The following is an 8,955-nucleotide window of genomic DNA, read 5'->3' on the forward strand; positions in this document are numbered from 1 at the left end:
TATAGAAGTTGATTTTTAGAAATTGATTTTATAGTCGATTGTGTACGTCCCCATTAAGCGCATTAAGTCGGCGGAGTACATCCTCAATACCATGGCTAGCATTGACTTATGGAGCAGTGCACTGTGGGTAGCTATCCCACAGTTCCTGCAGTCTCTGCTGCTCATTGGAATTCTGGGTTAAGCTCCCAATGCCTGATGGGGCAAAAAGATTGTCGCGGGTGATTTTGGGTACATATTATCAGTCGCCTCTCCCTCCCTCCATGAAAGCAATGGCAGCCAATCGTTTCGCACCTTTTCCCCTGGATTACCTGCGCAGACGCCATACCACGGCAAGCATGGAGCCTGCTTAGCTCACCGCTGCTGTTGTGAACATTGTAAACACCTTGTTCATTATCCTGGAGTATGTGCAGAACTGGGCTAAGAGACGCCAGCATGAGGACAATTGTGATGAGGACATGGACACAGACGTTCCTGAAAGCACAGGATGTGGCAAGTGGGACATCATGGCGGCAATGGGGCTGGTTGATACAGTGGAACGCTGAATCTGGGCCCTGCAAACAAGCACAGACTGGTGGGACCGCATAATGTTGCAGGTATGGGATGATTCACAGTAGCTGCGAAACTTCTGCATGTGTAAGGCCACTTTCCTTGAACTTAGTGAGTTGCTTTCCTCCACCCTGAAGGACAGGAATACCCAGATGGCAGCTGCCCTGACAGTTGAGAAGCAAGTGGTGATAGCCCTGTGGGAGCCTGCAATACCTGACTGTTACCGGTCAGTCGGGAATCAGTTTGGAGTGGGCAAGTCTCCTGTGGGGACTGCTGTGATCCAATGTGTGTTTCTCCAATGCAATCACTGACATTCTGTTATCACGGGTAGTGACTCTGGGAAATGTGCATGTCATAGTGGATGGCTTTGCTGCAATGGGTTTCCCTAACTGTGGTGGGGCAATAGATGGAATGCATATCCCTATCTTGGCACCAGACCACCTTGCCAAGCAGTACGTAAACTGCTAGGGCTACTTCTCAATGGTTCTGCAAGCACTGGTGGATCACAAGGGACATTTCACCGACATCAACGTGGGATGTCCGGGAAAGGTGCATGATGCTCACATCTTTAGGAACTCCGGGCTGTTCGAGCAGTTGCAAGAAGGGATTTACTTCCCAGACCAGACAATTACCGTTGGCGATGTTGAAATGCCAATAGTTATCCCTGGGGACCCAGCCTACTCCTAGCTCCCATGGCTCATGAAGCTGTACACAGGCAGCCTGGACAGTATTAAGGAGCAGTTCAACTATAGGCTGAGCAAGTGCAGAATGGTGGCAGAATTTGCCTTTGGACGTTTAAAAGCTTGCTGGCACTGTTTGCTGACTAGGTCAGACCTCAGCGCAAGCAACATTTCCATTGTTATTGCTGCTTGCTGAGTGCTCTATAATATCTGTGAGAGAAAGGGGGAGACGTTTATGGCAGGGTGGGAGGTTGAGGCAAATCACCTGGTGGCCCATTTTGAGCAGCCAGACACCAGGGCAATTAGAAGAGCATAGATAGAGCTCGACCGCATCAGAGAGGCTTTGAAAACCAGTTTCATGACTGGCCAGGCTACGGTGTGACAGTTGTGTGTGTTTCTCCTTGCTGCAAACCCGCCCCCTTCATTGATTTTAATTTCCTGTAAGCCAACCACCCTTCCCCCTTCGATCACAGCTGGCAAAGGAAATAAAGTAACTATTGTTTTAAAACCAAGCATTTTTTCTTTATTAATTAAAAAAAAAATGAGATAACTGACAAGGTAGCCCGAGTGGGGTGGGGTGCGGGAGGGGGGAAGAACAAGGCCACATTGCTTATTGTAGCCACACTACAAATCAAAACTGTTTGAATGACAGCCTTCTGTTGCTTGGGCATCCTCTGGAGTGGAGTGGCTAGGTGCCCGGAGCCTCCCTCCCCCTGCGTTCTTGGGCGTCTGGGTGAGGAGGATATGGAACTTGGGGAGGAAGGCAGGTGGTTATACAATGGATGCAGTGGGGGTCTGTGCTCTTGTTGGCTTTCCTGCAGCTCCAACAGATGCTTCATCATATCCCATTTGCTCCCCCCCCATTAGCCTCAGCATCGCCTCCTGCCTCTGCTCTTTGCACTGACTTAATGCTTTTACGGCCTCTGCCACTGAATGTCTCCATGCATTCAGCTGCGCCCTATCAATGTGGGTGGACTGCATGAGCTCGGAAAATATGTCATTGCGAGTGCGTTTTTTTCGCCTTCTAATCGGTGATAACCTCAGGGACGGAGATGATGGGGGAGCATAGAAACATTTGCACCTGGGTGGAGATAAAAAGGGAGAGTAAAATGTAAGATGATACATTTCGAGTACAAAAGGGAGACTCTTTCACAGCGAATCAAGCAATTTACAGCAGACAGCACATGTGCTTTAGGTACAAGGTCGCATTTTCCCTTTTATATTGAGCACCTGCCGGTATGGTGACACATCACACACAGCTGGGCAACAGAATTCGGTTTCCAGGCAGCCATGGTAAGCCAAAGGGTACGCAGGGTTGGCTTCTTACACCTTCATAACATGCGGGAATGGTTTCAAACTGCAGCACCCTCCTTTCCCATAGCAAGCAATACTGGCTGGATTTGCCGTTTAAAAGGAGGGGCTGCAGTTTTGGAGTGGATGTGCAGTGCATCCTTCCCGCCATCATGTGGCTATTCTCCGGGATGATCCCTTTTAGCCAAGCGCAAACAACCCAGCATGAACGGGGTCCTTTTACTGTTCCCTTACAAAAATTCCCCTATTTCAACCAGGTTACCATGAATGATATCACTCTCCTGAAGCTGACACAAAAAGATAAAGACCGAATGTTGCTTGAATGCAACCAAAACCCAGGACCATTCGCTGCCATGCTTTGTGCTGCAATGATTCCAGACTACTTGCAACTGGCTTGGCATGGTAAAGTGTCCTACCATGGAGGACAAAATAAGGCAGCCCTCCCCAGAAACCTTCTGCAAAGGCTTTCAGAGTACCTCCAGGAGAGCTTTATGGAGATGTCCCTGGAAGATTCCCGCTCCATTCCCAGACACGTTAACAGACTTTTCCAATAGCTGTACTGGCCGCGAATGCATCCCAAGTCTTTAGGGCAAATCAAACATTAAACACTATTGCTTTTAAACCCTGTACTGTAGTTACAAATGTGCACTCACCAGAGCTGCCTTCTCCAGCTTCAGGGTCGGGGATCCCGCCTTGGGAGGGTATTGGCTCCAGGGTGATGAAAAGGTCCTGGCTGCCGGGGAGAATGGATTCACCACTTGCCTGCTGCACGTTCTCCTCCTCTTCCTCCTCATCCTCATCCACAAAATCCTCCTGCGTGTTGCGTGAGACCTCCCCCCTTGCAGGTGTCCACAAACAGTGGTGGGGTAGTGGTAGGGTCCCCCCTAGAATGCCATGCAGCTGATCATAGAAGTGGCATGTATGGGGCTCTGACCTGGAGTGACCATTTGCCTCCTTTGTCTTTTGGAAGGCTTGCCTGAGCTCCTTAACTTTCATGCGACACTGCTGTGTGTCCTTGTTGTAGCCTCTCTCCACCATGCCCTGTGCGATTTTGGCATATATATTAGTATTTCTTCTTTTTGACTGGAGTTTGGCCTGCACAGATTCTTCTCCCCATTCAGCAATCAGATCCAGTGTTTCCCTTTTGGTCCATTCTGGAGCTCATTTGTGATTCTGGGGGGACTGCATGGTCACCTGTGCTGATGAGCTCATCTCGCTGACCAAACAGGAAATGAAATTCAAAATTTCCTGGGGCTTTTCCTGTGTACCTGGCTAGTGCATCAGAGTTGAAAGTGTTGTCCAGAGTGGTCACACTGGAGCACTCTGCGATAGCTCCCGGAGACCAATACCAACGAATTGGGTCTGCATTACCCCAAATTAGACCCAGCAAGGTCTATTTTAGTGCTCCTCCCCTCGCTGGGGACGAGTATAGAAGTCGATTTTAAGAGCCCTTTAGGTTGATGGAACGGGGTTGGTTGTGTAGACACATTCATTTTAAAATCGACCTAACACGGCTAAATTTGACCTAACCCCGTAGTGTAGACCAGGGCTTGGTGACTTTACAATCACAGAATTTCCATAGTTTCACGCAAGTGGGAGGATGGGCTTTACCTCATCACTCAGCCTAGTGGACCCTGGAACATCTCAGGTGATCATCTTGCAGAACTCAGTAAGTCCGAACGGAGCACCTGCCCCTTCATGGTATTCCTTGGCCCCAGCATTGCTCCACTCTATACCTGAGGTGTAATCATGGTCTCACTGAAATCAGTGGGAGTTTTGCCACTGATTTCCTGGAGTCAGGATTTCACCCTGGACCATAACTACACTCCCTGAAGTGGGCAAATATGAGCGGAGCTGAGTTTTTCAGAAACTAACTCTGACCCTGCAATTGCACAAGAGTTTCCATTGGCCACTAGGGGAATTATGATAGCCACCCTTTCTAGTTTTGCTCCCTTTCCACCTGGCTATGTCTTCCAACTTAGTGAGCCTCAAAATATGTGCTGTCCATGCAATGGACTTTCACATGTTCCTGGGCAAGGAACAATGCTGCTGATATTCCTTCCCCCTCCCATATGAAGAATTTATCAGCTGGTTTGGGCTGGTATGCGTTGCATTGAATCCCACGCACGTCTAGATACCGAGAGAATCATTTGGCCTTTCACTTTAAACTCATATGCAACAGTTATAAGAGTGCTGTCTTTTTCAACTGTGCCATTTACTCCGATAGTGCACACTCTTGTCTTAGCTCCAAGCCTTTTAACATATTAGTAGCACAGATATACAGAGTTCTGAGGTGATCCTGGAGTCTGTAGTAACTCATTCAAGTAACTCATGAATGCTCTTTCACGCCAGCGAGTTAGGGACATCACAGCAGGAAGGCAGCTTTCAAATACTTGACATTTAATGGATTCAACTCAGATTAGAGATTTTGAATTTAACTGTTTGAGGGTCCAGTCAACGTTTTCCCTAATTACATGTATATTTTTACAGGCAATAAGATAAAGATTGCCTGACCGCGACCTCCCGACAAAATAAATACAAACCCATCAACCCACAATTCACTCCAGTTTTTCTACAAGCTAAAAGAATCCAAGTTTATTTCAAAATGTCCTGAGGTTCAGTGTGCAAAACAATTAAGTTTAGTTTTTTGATCTCTACCTGTACCCAAAAAATACAGCTGGTCTCTGCTACTTGTATGTGTCAGGAAAAAAAACAGGGGTCAGAGCACTTTTTGTAAAATCTGTGCAAACCCGAATTTCAGCTCCAATCAATATTGCGAGCGGATGACGTGGTTGTTTTTCTCCTTTGCATGAGCAACGGAGGTAAAAAGCACTATTTGTTTTTACTTGAAAGGCTATCAAAAGTAACGGGACTGAAATGTTAAAAGAGTGAAGCCCAAGTCATCTGTTGCATTTTTTGTCTCTAGTCCATGCCTAATTTACCCACATGGAATTCTTTTGGAAGTTTTGGTCTCCTCAATGCTCCAGTTTGCAAAAGTGATGCCAGTTTGTAATGTACGACCAACTGCACTAAGTCATGTTTTGAGCCTTTCTTCCCCACATAAGCTGGTTACCAGAGAGTGCAGAGAGCCCAGAGCAACATTTTACAACAGAGAAAAATAAAGCCATTTCTGTAGCAGCTCTCTGTTTTGAAAATGCCCCTGCTGCCTCCCTGCTTTGAAAGAAGAAATTGTGAGTGATGATATCAAATCAGAATTAAAAAACAAAAAAAGTTGAGGTTTAAGGTGGGCACTCGGACACTAAGATGAAGAGGCCTCTAGAAATGCCTATACATATAAGCAAAGTGAAGTGGAGAAACAATGTTAGTTATAAAGATCATATAACTCTCCATTGTTCATGTAGAAAAGCTACTTTTGTTGCATTTTCACACCCTACATGACATGGGAAAAATAATTTAACTACAAATATGTTCAAAGCAGAAATTCTACAGGAAAAATAATAGTGGGAAGGTACAACTAAGCTAAACAGAAGTAATGGGGAATTTGCAATTCAGATGGGAGATTCTGATTGTTGACAGTAAGTCATACTCATTATACACTTAAGGAAGAAATATAAAGACACCATCCAGGAGCTGGGGGAAAGTGCATCGTGCTCTCCAAGTCAGAATTGTTTACATTCCTATACCTACCACAGAACACTTACAAACCCTTATTCAGATATGCACCAAAGGTTTTTAAATGTTTCGGTCTAGTTTCCCACTGTGGAAACAAAAACTGATTTACCCACTGGAAAAGGAGAACTGACTGAAAATTAACAAAAGCAGATTTTTAACAGAACAAAATCATTAAAAATGTCTTCAGCAAAACACCATAACAGGAAAGTCTTCCAAAGATAACTCTTGTATTATCCCCTAACAGACCAAAATACTACCCCCCCACTTTAAACATAATGTTTGGAATATTGTATCAATAGGAAGAATAAAACATAACAGCTTTTGCTGCACCATCACTAAACTGCTTTGTAGTTCTATTTTTCACATGCAGACATGATCTAATAAGCAGATTTTCTCTTGCAGATAGTTTCTGGAACAATACATTATTAAAATAGTTAAAATAGGACAAGAATGGACTCATTAAGCTTTACTTGAAACACAATGTTTTCAAACCTCTCTTAAGCACATATGCATTTTTTTTTTTAAAACCGATGACTTCTTCTTACCTGTGAAAGATCAATGTTCAGATTCCTTACTAGATGTTATTGTCATGACAGGTCAAACAACTCTTTATAAAAGAATGAGTCTCCTTTAGGTACAGCACATATGTATGTTTTAAACACTCCTCCTCTATTCCCCTAAAAAGTCTTCCTTAATTCACTGTCAGTCAAAAACAAGTTGGTAAGAGTCTGAGTTGGAATTACCTGAAGGAGGAAACCGGAGAGAGAGGGAAAGGAATCTGAGAGGAGATTCGGTGATGTCAGCAGTATGTCTTAAGGAAATCTAGAGTTGAGCCCAGCAAACTTTATAACTACAATAGCACTCAACAACCCAGTTACGTGGTAAGCAAATACCTGCTTAAAAGGAAACTGATGTACTTTTAAAGAATGTCAGTTAATCTTTGAAGAAACTTTAGCCACACTGAGCAAAGTCCCTCAAAGGCCTTCTTGCCGAAACAAATAAGCTTTGCACATGTGAAAAAAAAAAAAAAAAAAAGAAGAGACCCAAAAAAAAAAAAAGTCAACATTATTGATGATCCCCTTCCTTCTGGCAAAAAGGAGACTGAAACCCATCTGAAATGAATTTATACCAGGACTATTTTAGCACACTGAACCATAACAATCATGGTCATAGCTGAAATCCCTGAACACTAATGTTTCCAAGCTGGTTAGCCACAACAATATTTCTTTTTGATGACTTATTCTGAGCTTTCCTGTGGGCCATTTCTTCTGTTATTTACCAGATGCAGAAAATAAAGCAAGGTGGTACAGATTTGATTTGGGGAAAATTGGGTGCTTCTGAATGTGAAGAGTGAGTGGTGTAGGTGTTTTGCCATACATAACCCTTCTGAAGTGCCTTAGGTGCTACTTTCTTGTTTGATGGGATTCCCAGAAGTAAATCCCAAAAGCAGAAATGCAAGGGAAGACATTACAGCACTGGAAACACTGATCTGCTGGCTCTGGGATATTGTTCTCTGACATACATCCTCCCAGATGCATGGCTTCACGGAATTATGTCACAGCAAGCCAGTCCAATGCAACAGATCATAGAGACAAGCAACCATAGAGACTTCTGAGGGAGCACTTGATGCTAGATTGATCTTGCCCCCTTTAGTGTTGAGGTGCAAGAGGTGTTTTAAGTATGGGTTTTTACTAACAAAATCACAACCATCTCACTTCAAAGAAAACACACTAACAGAAGCGAAAGCTCTTTTTTCCACAGTGGCGTTGGTAAACAAACAATCATGTCATCGATATGCAACCATAGGAAACTAGAGGCCTGGAATTCTGCCTTCATGTGGTTCAGTATGTAGGCATTTAGGCAGTTCCAGCAGGCAACAGCTGTTTTAAATTTAGAAGGACATAAGTAAGATGTGATTTTATCTCTTTGTCAAAGACAAACAAACTTCACACCACTCACACATACACTCCTCCCCCAATTCTTAGACATGTGGCACGGAGTGTCCCTTTATTAATTATTATGAGAGACGGAGCTGGTAGCTACCCCTGTATTTAGGTTGTCTAGTGCCTTGCATTATAAAAAGAGTCCAGTGACCTTTTTTTTGAGATGCTGTAACTTTACCTTTGTTTGCAGCAGGCCTTTGGAACTGGGCAGGGATAAAACCCTTGAGCTAGAGAAATTCCATTCAGGGTTAGCTGAGCTATGAATGATTAAAATTGCTATTTCCCGGCTCTGACTTGTGTTCCTCAGGAAAATGGTGGCAGCTTGCCAACATAATAACAATGTGAATATACTAAAGTGTCAGGCCCACAGTGCCACTAATGCAGCACACGCTGCACTGGGAAAGCCTGGTAGCTGCCAAAGCCAGTATAATGGTGGGTGGGGTGGAAAGAGAGGCAGACTGGGCTCTCATCAGCCCTTGCACATGGTTTCAGCATCCTAGCCTCCCTCTGTGGATATCAAATGGGGCAGCAATTCCTCCAACTCCCAGACAGTGAGGAGAGAGAAAGAGGTGGCTGAGCTCTCCCACCAATCACACCTTAGACCCAGAACATGCACCAGCAACAGATTTCCTCTGAGGTAAGAGCCTTCTCCTGCTGTTAACTGATGCAGTTAGCCTTGTATCTCAAGTGCAGTAGTCTGTACTGCAGTGCTGAAGGTTCAGAGTTCACACCCTGTTAATGATGCATGATGATATATATCTACCTTTTCCCTTCTTAGAAAAACCTAGAAAATTACTTGCAAAAAGTTATGTTAAGGTTGCAAAGTTAAGCACTTGAAAATT

The 8,955-nt window shown here is 44.4% G+C and overlaps 1 protein-coding gene across 6 annotated transcripts in view; it reads right to left on the minus strand.

Moving 5' to 3' along the window:
* The window catches only part of KCNJ15 (potassium inwardly rectifying channel subfamily J member 15), a 45,095-nt gene extending 37,706 nt beyond the window's left edge, over positions 1-7,389 (minus strand). The window contains exons 1-3 of one of the 6 annotated variants that reach the window (XR_007358810.2): positions 6,716-7,387; positions 3,191-3,270; positions 1,724-2,307 (exon numbers count right to left, since the gene is read on the minus strand). The gene's annotated coding sequence lies outside the window, so the exon portion shown is untranslated. Of the gene's footprint in view, positions 1-1,723; positions 2,308-3,190; positions 3,422-6,715 lie in introns of those variants that run through there. The other 5 variants (XR_007358811.2, XR_007358809.2, XR_012670152.1 and 2 more) reach the window with 5 other exon arrangements.
* Between the last annotated feature and the right edge of the window lie 1,566 nt (positions 7,390-8,955).

Source organism: Caretta caretta, chromosome 1 (genome assembly GCF_965140235.1).
Source record: "Caretta caretta isolate rCarCar2 chromosome 1, rCarCar1.hap1, whole genome shotgun sequence".
NCBI classification, from domain to species: Eukaryota; Metazoa; Chordata; order Testudines; family Cheloniidae; genus Caretta; species Caretta caretta.